We start from the raw sequence: 13228 nt of genomic DNA on the forward strand, positions 1-13228 counted from the left end.
GTGGAGAAAGTTTAAAAGATTCCTAAACACTGCAAAATAAACAAATAAACACCTCCACTAACTTAGCAAATACATGAAGGACTTGCATAACAATATGCTTTTTCCGGCCAGGTGTCATCCTAAACCTTTTTGAAATGTGTTGTGATTGACTCACATTAACATCCTTAATAGAGTAACCACAATCATAGCAGCTGACAATCTCACTTTAAAACTGCACAATTCTTAATGTACAGTAGCCTGATCTAAAGTTCAATTTATTACAAGGTATCTTTTTCTTTCAGCAAAAGGGTTACATGAAAAAGAATACTGAAACTATTCCCGTCTTTGTTTATGCTGATCCATACACCCCCAGCCAAAAGAGTCCTGGCCAATACTTATCACTCAACAAGCAGCAGCACAGGCACACTGAGCCAAGTATCCTCCTCTTGTGTCACAAATTCTCTTTGTTTCTAACAACAATGTATATTTATATAGCATATTTAAAATAGTAGAGCACATTCAGGAGCACTATCAAACAGACTTGACACTTTAATTCGCTCATGGGACATGGACATTGCAGTTGGGCCCGGCATTTATTTACCAGAATTGCCCTTGAGAAAGAGGTGGTGAGCTGCCTTCCTGAACCGCTGAACTCCATATTCTGTACGGAGACCTCATAAAGCTGCTGGAAAGCAAATTTCAGATTGCCATCAAGAGCTCTTGGAGCTGGTACTGGGCTGCACATTAGCTCACTAGGCATGGCCTTTCTCTTACAGGAGAAGTTGGATAACTGACTACATTTAGATTAGATTAGATTACTTAGATTAGATTACTTAGTGTGGAAACCCACCCAGACCCATTCCCCTACATTTACCAATTCACCTAACACTACGGGCAATTTAGCATGGCCAATTCACCTAACCTGCACATTTTTAGATTGTGGGAGGAAACCGGAGCACCCGGAGGAAACCCACGCAGACACGGGGAGAATGTGCAAACTCCACACAGAGAGTCGCCTGAGGCGGGAATTGAACTCGGGTCTCTGGCGCTGTGAGGCAGCAGTGCTAACCACCGTGCCGCCCACATCTGCTCTTTAATCTGTGGCTCTCAGAATTACTGCTCCAACATGAAGCTTGAAGCACTCCTAGTGTTTTTTGTCCTTAGTTTTGTTTTGTCTTGCTAGACCTGCTAGAAACAGAGATTTATGCTGTAGTACTGTTTTTCTAACCAATTCCATCTGTGATCACGAAATGACGCCAAACCTTTCATGAGAGGAAGTTGTTGAAGAAGCTTGATTAAATCATGATGACGAATATTAAGTAACTTCCTCTCAGCCAACAATGGCTCCTTTACAATATCACCAATCTGGTATTTCAATCTACTGGTGAGCACCAAAATGGAATTAAATATTCAGTAATATCCAAAATTGGACCGACTTAAAAACTTTAAGTTTGTTCTGCTGCAAAGATACTATGACACTTTTTCCTGTTAGTTTTGTCATTATAAGCATGCATAATATCAAAATATGTTCATCCAACCATGTGAATGTTACACTGGAGGATAGTATACAATAGATCAGCATCTCTCACTTATACCAAGTGTTTTGGAGAAGCCAGTGTTGGACTGGGGTGGACAAAGTTAAAAATCAGAGTCGAGATGTGATGCTGGAAAAGCACAGCAGGTCAGGGAGCATCTAAGGAGCAGGAGAATCGACGTTTCGGGCAAAAATCCTTCATCAGGAAAGAGGCAGAGAGTCGAGGGGTGTGAGATGAATGGGAGGGGGGTAGGGCTGGGGAGAAGGTAGCTGAGAGTGTGTCACAACCACCTGATGAAGGAGCAGTGCTTTGAAAACTAGTGCCTCCAAATAAACCAGTTAGACTGTAATCTGATGTTGTGTGATTTTTTGAACTTTGTACCATGTGGTTATTGTGACAGTGGCAGGGAGACTATGACAGCTTGTTGTGCTAAAATATTTTATTCTTATCATGTTGATTTTCTTGACATTTTAGTGGGATCTTCAAAGTAAATTTCCAAAGCATTGTTATGAGTTACTTCTGTACCTGATTTTCCTAACAGTACAGCAATACTGATATGTCCAATTTCAATAGCAGTCTAGAAGCAAGCAAATGCATTTGATTGTCCGTATAGTCTATGTATCTGACCTGTTTGGTTTATTTAGCCAAATTGAGCTCTGAAAATCTGTGGGCTTCAATTTCCATATTTAGGTGAACATTGTTTTCACTAGTGTTGTCAGGGCTAACTGCCAGAATTTGTGAGTTCATGTAAGTCACACTATGTAGCTAATGTACATGGGGTAGTTGAATACTCAAACCCTTACATACAGATCTCTGGCATCAGCCACTCCCATTCAATTGGAAAACCTAGCACTTACTGAGCATTAGGAAAGGGTTATCGATGTTACTTCTTTGATGGTTTAGGTAATTTTCCTCATTGTGATGGTTTCAACTTAGGCCCATCTTAAGAACTGTACATTTCCACACACACTCTTTATCTGCACCAGTTCCTGATTGACCCAGGTCTGCAGGTTTCACCCCTTTAATTAGCTCCCCGTGTAATGTGGAAACAGTGGACACCTGAACAACATGATCCTTGGAGGAGATCTCCACTGGAGTTATGCCAGGAATGTGAATGAAAATTTGGAGCGCTTTTCTCTAATATAAAGGGAAACAATGGAAGATTATCCAAAGAACCGAAGGCAGAAATAATAAGCAGGCAGTTAGACATGAAGTGAGTTGTGTCACATTCACAAACTTGTGTGAGTGAAAGGAAAATAAGAGATATTGGGTGCACTTAAATAAAGCATGAGATTTGCTTTGCAATGTACACCTGGCTATTGAGATGGAGCGGTAGAATGTATAAGAAACAGAATATCTGAATGATTAAAGAACAGAAAGCAGCCAAAAACTAAAGTTAAAAAGCAAATCCATGACGTCTATGACAGACATTATAGAAAATTACATGGCCAGGATCTTCCTGGTTTTGGACTAAGTCTGAAAATGGATAAATTTGCAGGAGGGAAAAAAAAGCTTACAAAGATGTAAAAGCCACTGACAATCAGCAATAGTGGTTGGTTGTCTGCAGGCTTTCTGCTGATATTTGGAGCCTCAGTATGAAGAAGTCCCAGACACCAAGATCTGGCAGCCAATCAGAAGTGGAGATCGTTCCTCTTTCTGGTGGATCTCACCCTGGATTCCCAGGATGAAGAATCAGCTGTGATCAAGGTCAACCTCCTTCTTTGCACCCCTCGTTTGTGTCGCAAGGTGGGAGCCATGGAGAGAGGGAGCAGGCTGTTTGGAAGCAAGACAGGATATGACACTTAGCAGCCGACCTCCAACCGAGCCCACTGATTGTGCACAGTGTAGGATTGAGCAAAAATCCTCATATTCTGAAATACTGGACCAAAATCCGGGACTTTTCAAATTGTTTTTTTTAACTTTTAAAAATTAAGCAGCTGGGCCATGTTCTGGGAGAATACACAGACACAGAGATAGTTGCCTGGAACCATTGCTCAGCCTGAAGATCCGATTCACACCTCGACTCTGAAAGAACAATTAACCAGACCTAACACTCTAGACTGAAAGTTAGCTTTTACCCTTTGGGCTACTCCAACCCAGACATTACGGGGCCTAGCAAGACATTCAACTTTGATTAACATTCATGCTCAGAGATACTGGACATTCCACTTAAACAAAATACATTCACACCTACACTTAACTATCAAGAAGCCAACTGACCTCAAAAGGGCACCCCAGTAATACAATGGCAAGTGCAGATTTGGCACAAAGATAACAGGCCCACAATTAGTATAATCACAGGCCCTGATCTCACCTGAGAGCGCTATCCCCGCAGCTACCATCAGGAGAAGGATGGTAAAGAGTGATTCTCTCAGAGAACTAACTGCATAACTATCTCCGGAAGTGGTCATTCCAAAACCCACTAACACAGGCCTGTTCCTTACCAGGGGAACCAATGATGACCGACCACGACCAGCAGATCTGAGAACCAACAACCTCTGAAAACCACCGACCCAACCGATATCACAAGGTCTCATGCACATCCTGAGGTGAAATTTGGCTCATAAAAACCACCAGAAAGCAAGAAGAACCAAGTATTCACCCGTAACTCTACGACACATCCTACCACAGACTCAACCCAGACAGGAGGCCTAAACCATCCAAAATCTTCATCAAGGCATTGGGTATGGCAAGTAGGAGCAGTACATCAAAATCGCAAATTCTCCCCAGTGGTGAACTTAACTCCTGAGACCCCAAAGTTTCCAACATAGCGAACAAGGAGTGGGAGGTGGGTGGTTACAGAGCAGGGGACCCCAAGCGTAAGAAGCCCAATAATAATTTCTGTGATAAAAATCTGCTGTTTAGTTCAAATATAATGTTTAACCTGTATTCAATTTAATAGAGTATCTAATTACTGTCCTCTGTATTACTGTGTCTATTTCACTGCTTCATTGCATTTGGCTTTTATTTCTTGTATAATACTTACCCTTTTGAAGTTAAATAAACACAGAGATTCTCTTGCCCTGAAACACCTGCCTACTGCCTTCTTCATTTCACATTCCCTAAGCAAGTCCAGTGTCAGAACCAGGGATCTGGGGGTGATTTGAACCACCCAAAAATCAGCAAATTACTGATCGCAAACCAGAAACCCTCCAACAGATTGAGGGCCCCCACCCTAAAGTGACAGCCTGCCCACCAAGGTTAACCAGTTGGGCAGGCCAACTCTACGTCACCCTGCCTGGAGCTGAAATAATTGCAGCTATCTAATTGATCACCTCTTGATTAACTGAGGGGTGCAAAGATGGAGGTTGGACTTTCCCACCCAGAATTTAATTTATACAAGGTTGGGAGAGTGGTGTTCTGGCCTGCTACCATCCCACCTAATAAAGTTCACTACCTTCGACTGGTACCAGACTATTCCACCCTTAGATTATGCAGCACAGAAACAGGCTGTTCATTCTAATTCTTTTGTGTCATGTGAAGACCAGAAGTGGAAATATTACCTCCACATCAACCCTATCCAAGACATACATATTTTTTAAAAAATTAGATCACTTCAAAATATTTTTCCATAAGTACAATTTTTTCAATCTTCCCTGATAGCTGTAAACTCTCAGCTCAGATCTGATCCTTGTAATCCTACTTTAGGCTTTCTCAAGTGCTTCTCCTTGTCGGTTTTAGTTGTATTTAGTCGAACCCCAGAACATAGTATAACCAGGGTCCTACACAAGTTTAACATTTTTTTGAATTCACTTGTGAGATGTGGACATCAGTGGCTGGGCCAGCATTTATTGCCCATCCCTAGCTGCCCTTGAACTAGGCTAATACAGAGGGCAGCTGAGAGTTTACCACATTGCTCTAGGTCTGGCATCACATGTACATTAGACAAGATGAAGATGGTAGAGTTCTTTCCCTGAAGGACTTCAGTGAGCCACATGTGTTTTTCCCAATAATTGGCAATGTTTTGCAGGAGATTATTAATTCCTGAATATCTTTTGTTGAATTCAGTTTTCACCATCTGCTGTGGCAGGTTTCAAATCCAGCTCTCTACAGCTTTGACTGATTTCTAGATTAATAGTCTAGAAATAGTACCACTAGGCCATTGCCCCACTCTAGTTAACATAACTTAATCACATCTTAATTCTATACACTAGAAATAAATCCCAGTGTTTTAATAGCACATTAAAATGCTTTATTAATCTATGCTATGTCTTATAGAAAATTATGTATTCACCTAGGTCCCTGGATCCCTTCACTCATCCACTCCATTCAATCTCTTAATTTCTAAGCATATTGATGTTTTTATTATTTCCACTGAAGGGCATCGTCTTCCATTTGTCCAATTTAAAAGTCATCAACCACTTAATTGTTCAGTCTGTAAAATTAAAAAAAATATTCTTCTGGTCTTAAGTTGCATGCTTCCTGTGTTAAATATACTCACTAGAATATCAGATATCAGAAACAATGAGACACTGAAGGTCAAAATAGGAGGTAAACCTACGAAAAGTGTAGAAACTGAACGCTAGAAGTATTAGGAATAAGATACCACAAGTGGAAATTACTTGCAGCAGGAAGAAAACCTACAAAGTAGAAGGAATATGAAAAACATGTCAAACCCTAGAGGACGATAATAAGTACAACATACAATGACACAGGGTTCCAAAAATCTAGAGCAGACGTGAAAGGAAGTGATGAAGCCTATAGTTAGGAACATAAGGGAAGCCAAAATGCTAATCCTTGGGTGTGGAAAGACCTATTTTCATTAAACATCTTCTGTCAAAAAAACTAAATACAGGTATGTTATCAGAATAAGAAGGCAGTTTGTTTTATGAACAGAAAATGAAAGATCGGTAAGATTATTCAGAGATTTCAAGCAACTAAACGTAATTTCTGAATCATCTGAAGTGATTTCGAGTCCAAGTTGGCCAACGAAGTGCATGGATGCTTCATGACACCTTGTTCTTTGGAAGCCATTGAGACCCAGAGAGACACTAGAATATCAGATATCAGCAACAATGAGACACTGAAGGGGAAAAAAGGAGGTAAACCTACAAAAAGTGTAGAAATTGAATACTAGAAGTATTAGGAATAAGAGATTTGAGACCCAGACAGATGACCGGCGACTATGGCAAGGACTGAATGACATCACAGGTTCTAAGTAGAGACAGTGCAAGATAGCAGACGATGACACATCCCTCCCAGATGGTCTCAACGGCTTCTATGCTTGCTTTGAGCAGAATTTCGGCGGACAGGTAACACCTATTCCGATAAGTCCTGACGAACTTATCCCAACAGTCACTGCATCAGAGGTCAGATCAGTTTTCCTTTGTGTGAATCCAAGCAAAGTGATGGGACCAGACGGAGTACCAGGCCGTGCTCTCAGAGCATGCGTAATTCAACTGGCAGAGGTCTTCTTGGACATCTTCAACCTCTCCCTGCAGCAGGCCACTGTCCCTGCCTGTTTCAAGAGGGCCAACATCCTCCCTGTGCCTAAGAAGGCTCATGCAGCATGTCTCAATGATTACCGCCCAGTGGCCTTAACTTTGGTGGTCATGAAGTGCTTTGAAAGGCTGGTCATGGCATTAATAAACTCCAGCCTCCCCACTACTCTTGACCCACTCTAATTTGCCTATTGGACCAACAGATCCATGTCAGATGCCATATCACTTGCCCATCACTCCTCCTTACAACATCTTGTCACCAAGAACAGCTATGTAAGAATCCTACTCATTGACAGCAGTTCAACTTTCAACACTAATATCCCCTGGAGACTGATTCAGGAAGGGCTTATGACCGAAACGTCGATTCTCCTGCTCCTCGGATGCTGCTTGGCCTGCTGTGTTTTTCCAGCACCACATTTTCAACTCTGGTATGGCAACTGTACCATTTAAGATCGGAGATGATTACAGAGAGTGGTAAACTCGACCCGGACAATCACAAAGGCCAACCTCCCATCTGTGGAATCCATCTATCAGGCCCACTGTCAAGGAAAGGCCGCCAGCATTCTCAAAGATCCAACCCACCCTGGCAATGTTTTTCTCCAACCTCTACCATCAGGGAGAAGGTACAGAAGCCTGAACACATGCACCAGCAGTTTCAAAACAGTTTCTGCCTTACTCTTGTTAGAATACTGAATGGACTCACAAACTCTTAGCATTCGCCTGTACCTGTGTTCTTGTTTTTGCCGCCGTTTACCTTGTATTTATTTATCTATGCCATTTAACTATGGGATCTGCCTGTATTGCTCGCAAGACAATGCATTTTACTGTGCCTTGCTGCACATGACAATAAATTCATAACTTGATAATGGTCCACAATAATCCAGAATCGGAACTGAGTGTAACAGCACTCTTAATGGATAGTGATGATGATGATCATGATCATGTTTTAATTCAATGGAAAGAAAAATTGTACAAAGTCATTTATACTCCTTAGATGTGATTACACCAAGGGTTCGATAACATTGCACTACACTTTTGTTTACAAATGACTGGTTGGGAGAATTACAAAATTACACTTTTAAGATGTTTAATAGTAAGGATTTTCCTTCTATCTTCCATTAAAATTCATTAAATTACAGAAGCAAATACAAATTCAAACTAATTCTGCAATTTGTTTGGTTCAGTGCAGGCTTTCTCCTGGTCCTTTCAGTTTTTTTTTAAGAGACAAAAACGCTGCAGATACTTGAGTCCAAGGTAGACAAGGAGGAGGCTGGAAGAACACAGCAAGCCAGGTAGCATCAGGAGGTGGAGAAGTTGATGTTTTGGGTGTAACTCTTCTTCAGGACTGAGGAAGGGTTACAGCCAAAATGTTGACTTCTCCACCTTCAGTTTTTTTTGGCAGGAATGAACAGATGTTTTAAGCAAGCATGAAGAGAGGTATTCTTCACTTTGTAGCTCAACTGAGTGAGAGAACTTGGGAATGTGGTGACTGAGGGTATTTTAATGGATAATCCCTTTCTGAAATCAAGTTTAGTTTGCACTTGTTTTCACCTTATTACTAGAGTCATACGGCATGGAAACAGACCCTTGGATCCAACTTGTCCATGATGACCAGGTTTCCCAAACTAAACTAGCCCCACTTGCCTGCATTTGGCCCATAACCCTCTAAACCTTTCCTATCCATGTACCTGTACAAATTTCCTTTAAATGTTGTAACTGTACCTGCAGCCATCACTGCCTCTGGTAGTTTATTCCATAAATGCACTGTCCTGTACGTGAAAAAATAGCTCTCTTAAAATCTTTCCCCTCTCACCTTAAACCTATGCCCTCTAGTGGTGGACTCCCCTATCATAGGGAAAAGACCTTTACTTTTCACCTTATCTATGTCCCTCATGATTTTATGAACCTTTATAAGGTCACCCCGTCAACCTCCTATGCTTCAGGGTAGAAAGTCTCAGCCTATCCAGCCTCGCCTTGTAACTCAAACCCTCCAGTCCCACCCATGGGAAATGGGCATCACTGGCTGCTTTTGAGAAGGTGGTGTTGAACTGCCTTCCATTTTTTGATTTGGCATTTAACTACACATATTGTTAAGGTCCAATTTCTTGCAGTTGAGAATAAGCAGTTCCCTATTGTCAAGGCAGCTGCAGGCAGCTAATCAAGTTGCTATTTAGAATCTGCTTGTCGAGTCAATAGTGTCGGTTTATCTCAGTGGAATTTAAACTAGCATAACTGCAAGTGCTCTTGCTAAGCACACAATGTAAGCAAACACAAAGATAGCAGATTGTCACTAAATGCAGGTGAAGTCTGAATGTAAACTCAGGAATCGGGTAAATGAGGGAATTTGGTGCCAAATGGGAGGAGATATTGTTTTGAGCTTCAGAAAAAATAATGGGCTGAGTGAGAGAGAGAGAGGAGCCAGAAACTGGCAGTGGAGCAAGGAGCCCAGAAGCATTAGTTGCAAGAGCAGATAAGTGTAGTGGATAAGTTTTATATTTTTCTTTCTCTAAATGGGGGCAGTAGTTTAAACAGGAATTGCGGAGATATAGGTATTGCCTTAATTTGTGGATCAACTAGTTAAACCACTTTAGATAATTATAGATACTGGCTGAGTAATATTTATAATCTTAATTAGTTAACTACAACACAATAAAGTTGGTAGGGTAAGTGATCTGTTGTACTTATAGATGTAGGATCAAGTGGACAATCTGTGTGCTCCATGGTAACTACATTGGCAGCAAGTGTCTGCCACTTGAGGAACTTTTGCCTTTGAGTTTCTGAACTGGAGTCAGAACTTTGGATATTGGAATGCGTCAGGGAGGGGAACGTTATCCACACTCGTTGCTTCAGGAAATAATCATATCCCTTAAGTGGAGTATTTTGAAGATGGTTTATGGTCAAGGATTTGAGGACATGACTGTCAGTAAAGCAGTCATCCTTGTGGTTCAGGTGAAATTCAGGAATTCACAAATTTGGGTTCTGGCTTTTAATTCAGCCCCTAGCTATTCACCCTCTCCAAGCAGAAACTCTGTCCTAGTACTACCTATGTTGTTGGTACCTACATAGTTTACGATTGCTGGATCCTTCCCTTCCCACTACAAATTCTTCTCAAACCCAGAGTAAATGTTCCAAACCCTGGCAGTGGAAAGAGACACAGCCACTTGAACCATTGTTTGCAGAACTGTGACGATTAACTTGTCTCTGACAAACACTACAGTTCTATTAATGTACCCTGCTTGAATTACGGTAATCTTCCAAAATTTTCTAAAATTCTTGCAAGCCCTGGTGGTTTGGAAAGCCTCAAATATAACACCTCTGTTCAAGAAAGGAGGGACATAGAAAGCAAGAAAATATAGTCCAGCTAGCCTAACCTCTGCGGTTGGGAAAATGGTAGAATTCATTATTAAATCATGAATAGTGGGACATTCAGAAAACCATAAATCTTTCAGGCAGAATCAGCATAGTATTGTGAAAGGGAAATCATATTTGATATTTGAGGATATTACAATTATGTGGATAAAAGAGAACATATGATATTGTATACTCGGACTTCCAAAAGGCCAAAGATGAAGTGCCCAAGGTAAGGGAAGATGGTGTTGGGGTGATATATTAACTTGGACAGAGGATTCTTAATTTACAGGAAATAGAAAGTGAGAATAAACTGGGCATTCTGAGTTTGGCGTACTGTAATTAGTGGAGTTCCACATGGATCAGTACTGGGATCCCAACTATTATGACTTATATTAATGATTTATATGAAGAGACTGTTAAATTGCAGCTAGATTGATACAAAAATGCACAGCAAGGAATTTTTTGAGGAGGATACAAAGGAGCCTGCAAAAAGATAGAGCTAGAGTAAAAAAAAGGCAGATTGACTGTAATGTGGGAAAGTGTAAATTTGTCCACTTTGGTTGGAAGAATAAAAAAGCAAAGTATTATTTAAACGGAAAGATACTGAAGATTGCTGCACAGTGACTCAACATCCTTATACATGAATCACAAAAAAAAATTAAAAATCACTCAACATCAGGTTATACTCCAACTGGTTTATTGGGAAACACTAGCTTTCGGAGCACTACTCCTTCATCAGGTGGTTGTGGAAACTGTCCATCAAAATGTGAACGCAACCACGTGCTTCCAAATAAACCTGTTGGACTATAACATGGTGTTGTGTGATTTTTAACTTTGTACACCCCAGTCCAACACCGGCACCTCTAAATAATAAAAAAAACAAGAAATTATAGCAAGTACTTAACAAGCCTAACAGAATTTTGATTTTGTTGTATGGAAGATGGTATACAAAAAATTAAGAAATCTTGCTACAATGATAGATGGGAATGTTAAGATTATATGTCGGAGTATTTTGTGTATTGGTCACCTTACTTAAGAACGGACACAGATGGCACTGGAACCCGTAGATTCATTAAACTAGGATGAGGAAAGATTGAGCATATTGACCTCTCCTCATTGATGTTTAGAGGAACGAGAGGTGATATTTTTGAAACATACAATTCTGAGAGGGCCTGACAGAGAAAATGTTGACAGGATGTTTCATCTTAAGGAGTCTCTCATTTAAGATGGATACAAGAAGGAATTTGTTCCTTCAGCAGATCATTGGTATTTGGAATTTGGTCTCACAGACAGCACTGAAGGCTGGATCATTGAATATATTCAAGACTGAGTTAGACAAATTTTGATTAATAAGAGTTAGGAGGGCAGGCATGAAAGTGGAGTTAGGGACACATCATTTCAGTCATGACCTTATTGACTGGAAGAGCAGGCTTGAACTGCCAAATGGCCTATACCTGCTCTTTTTTTTAATTCATGCACAAGACAAGGACATTGCTGGCTGCACCACCATTTATTGCCCATTTCTAATTGCCCAGGGGGCAGTTAAGAGTCAACCACATTGCTGTGGGTTTGGAGTCACTTGTATTCCAGACCGAGTTGGCATGGCATGGTCCTCCCAAAAGGACATTAGTGATCCAGATGGGTTTTTAAGACAATGGACCACGGTTTCATCAGTAGATTCTTAATTCCAGATTTTTATTGAATTCAAATTCCACCATTTGCCATGGTGACCTTCAAACCCAGGTCCCCAGAACATGAGCAGGGTCTCTGGATTAACAGTCTTGCAATAACACCATTAGGTCATTGCCTCCATTCTTATATTTCTATGTTTTGAAATTCCAGGGAAACACTAACCAGAACAAAGCAGGCGAGAAAAATATATAGGTGCATAAAACCCCATCGCAGTGTAGTTTTTTTTGAGGGTGGGAGAAACCGGAAAACATGGCTGCCTACACTTGAGCTTGCATTCAATTACAGTGGGGTTACATGGAGTTCCAAACCAAGCTTCATCAGTTTCATTTGTCAATGCAGCAATAAACTAACATTTACATTTAATGTGTTTTGAAATGTTAAAAGCTTGCTGTAGATTATTTCATGGATAAACGTTTCAATTTATAACAGCACTTGTTGTTCATCTCAATTCGTTGACAGATCCAATCTTCCCATTACATCCAAATAGCTTTTTGAATGATTTCCAGTCTGCCCTGCCAATAACTTTCACATAAGGAGTCTTTGAGAGTGTTGATTATTTTTCTAATTGTCTCCTTTTTTTATTATTTATCTTCAGGTCTACGTCTGACATTCACTGATTTTACTTCATGCAATATGTCAGCTGAAGTAACCAACCTCACAGAAAATTAAGTACAGCGCAAAAATATCCCACACACCTTTGTCCTCTCAGTATCGTCATTGTGCTGACACTGAGAGCACATCATTTCCTACTGTCATTTTAGAGTCATCAAGGCAGAGTCATACAGCCTGGAAACAGACCCTACTGTAAAACCAATTCATGCCAACCATAAACTAGCCCCACCTGCCTGTGTTTGTCCCATATCCCTCAAAACTTTTCCTATTTATGTATTTGTCCAAATACCTGTTAGCTGTACCTGCATCCACCATTTCCTCTGGAAGTTGTCAACCACTCTCTGTGTGAAAACAAAGTTGCTCCTTGTGTCTTTTTAAAATCTTTCTCCTCTTACCTTAAAATATTTCCCCTAGACTTGAAATTCCCCACTATAGGGAAAAGACACCTGCCATTCACTTTATCTGTACCCTTCACAATTTTGTAAACATTTGATAAAAGTATTTTATACAATCTCTATTTTCTTCCAAGTTTCAAAACTATAGACTCCTGTCAAGTTATTTTAACCCCAATCATGAAGACGCTGAATGATTACCTTCATCCTGGTTTATTAACAAAGC

At 40.5% G+C, this 13228-nt stretch overlaps 1 protein-coding gene across 1 annotated transcript in view; it reads right to left on the bottom strand.

Moving 5' to 3' along the window:
- col25a1 (collagen type XXV alpha 1 chain) overlaps positions 1-13228 on the bottom strand; it is a 198715-nt gene that overhangs the window by 160011 nt on the left and 25476 nt on the right. The window lies entirely within an intron of this gene.

This window comes from Chiloscyllium plagiosum, unplaced genomic scaffold (genome assembly GCF_037043375.1).
Source record: "Chiloscyllium plagiosum isolate Xiang-an unplaced genomic scaffold, Cpla_swu_hap1 HiC_scaffold_1, whole genome shotgun sequence".
Taxonomy (NCBI): domain Eukaryota; kingdom Metazoa; phylum Chordata; class Chondrichthyes; order Orectolobiformes; family Hemiscylliidae; genus Chiloscyllium; species Chiloscyllium plagiosum.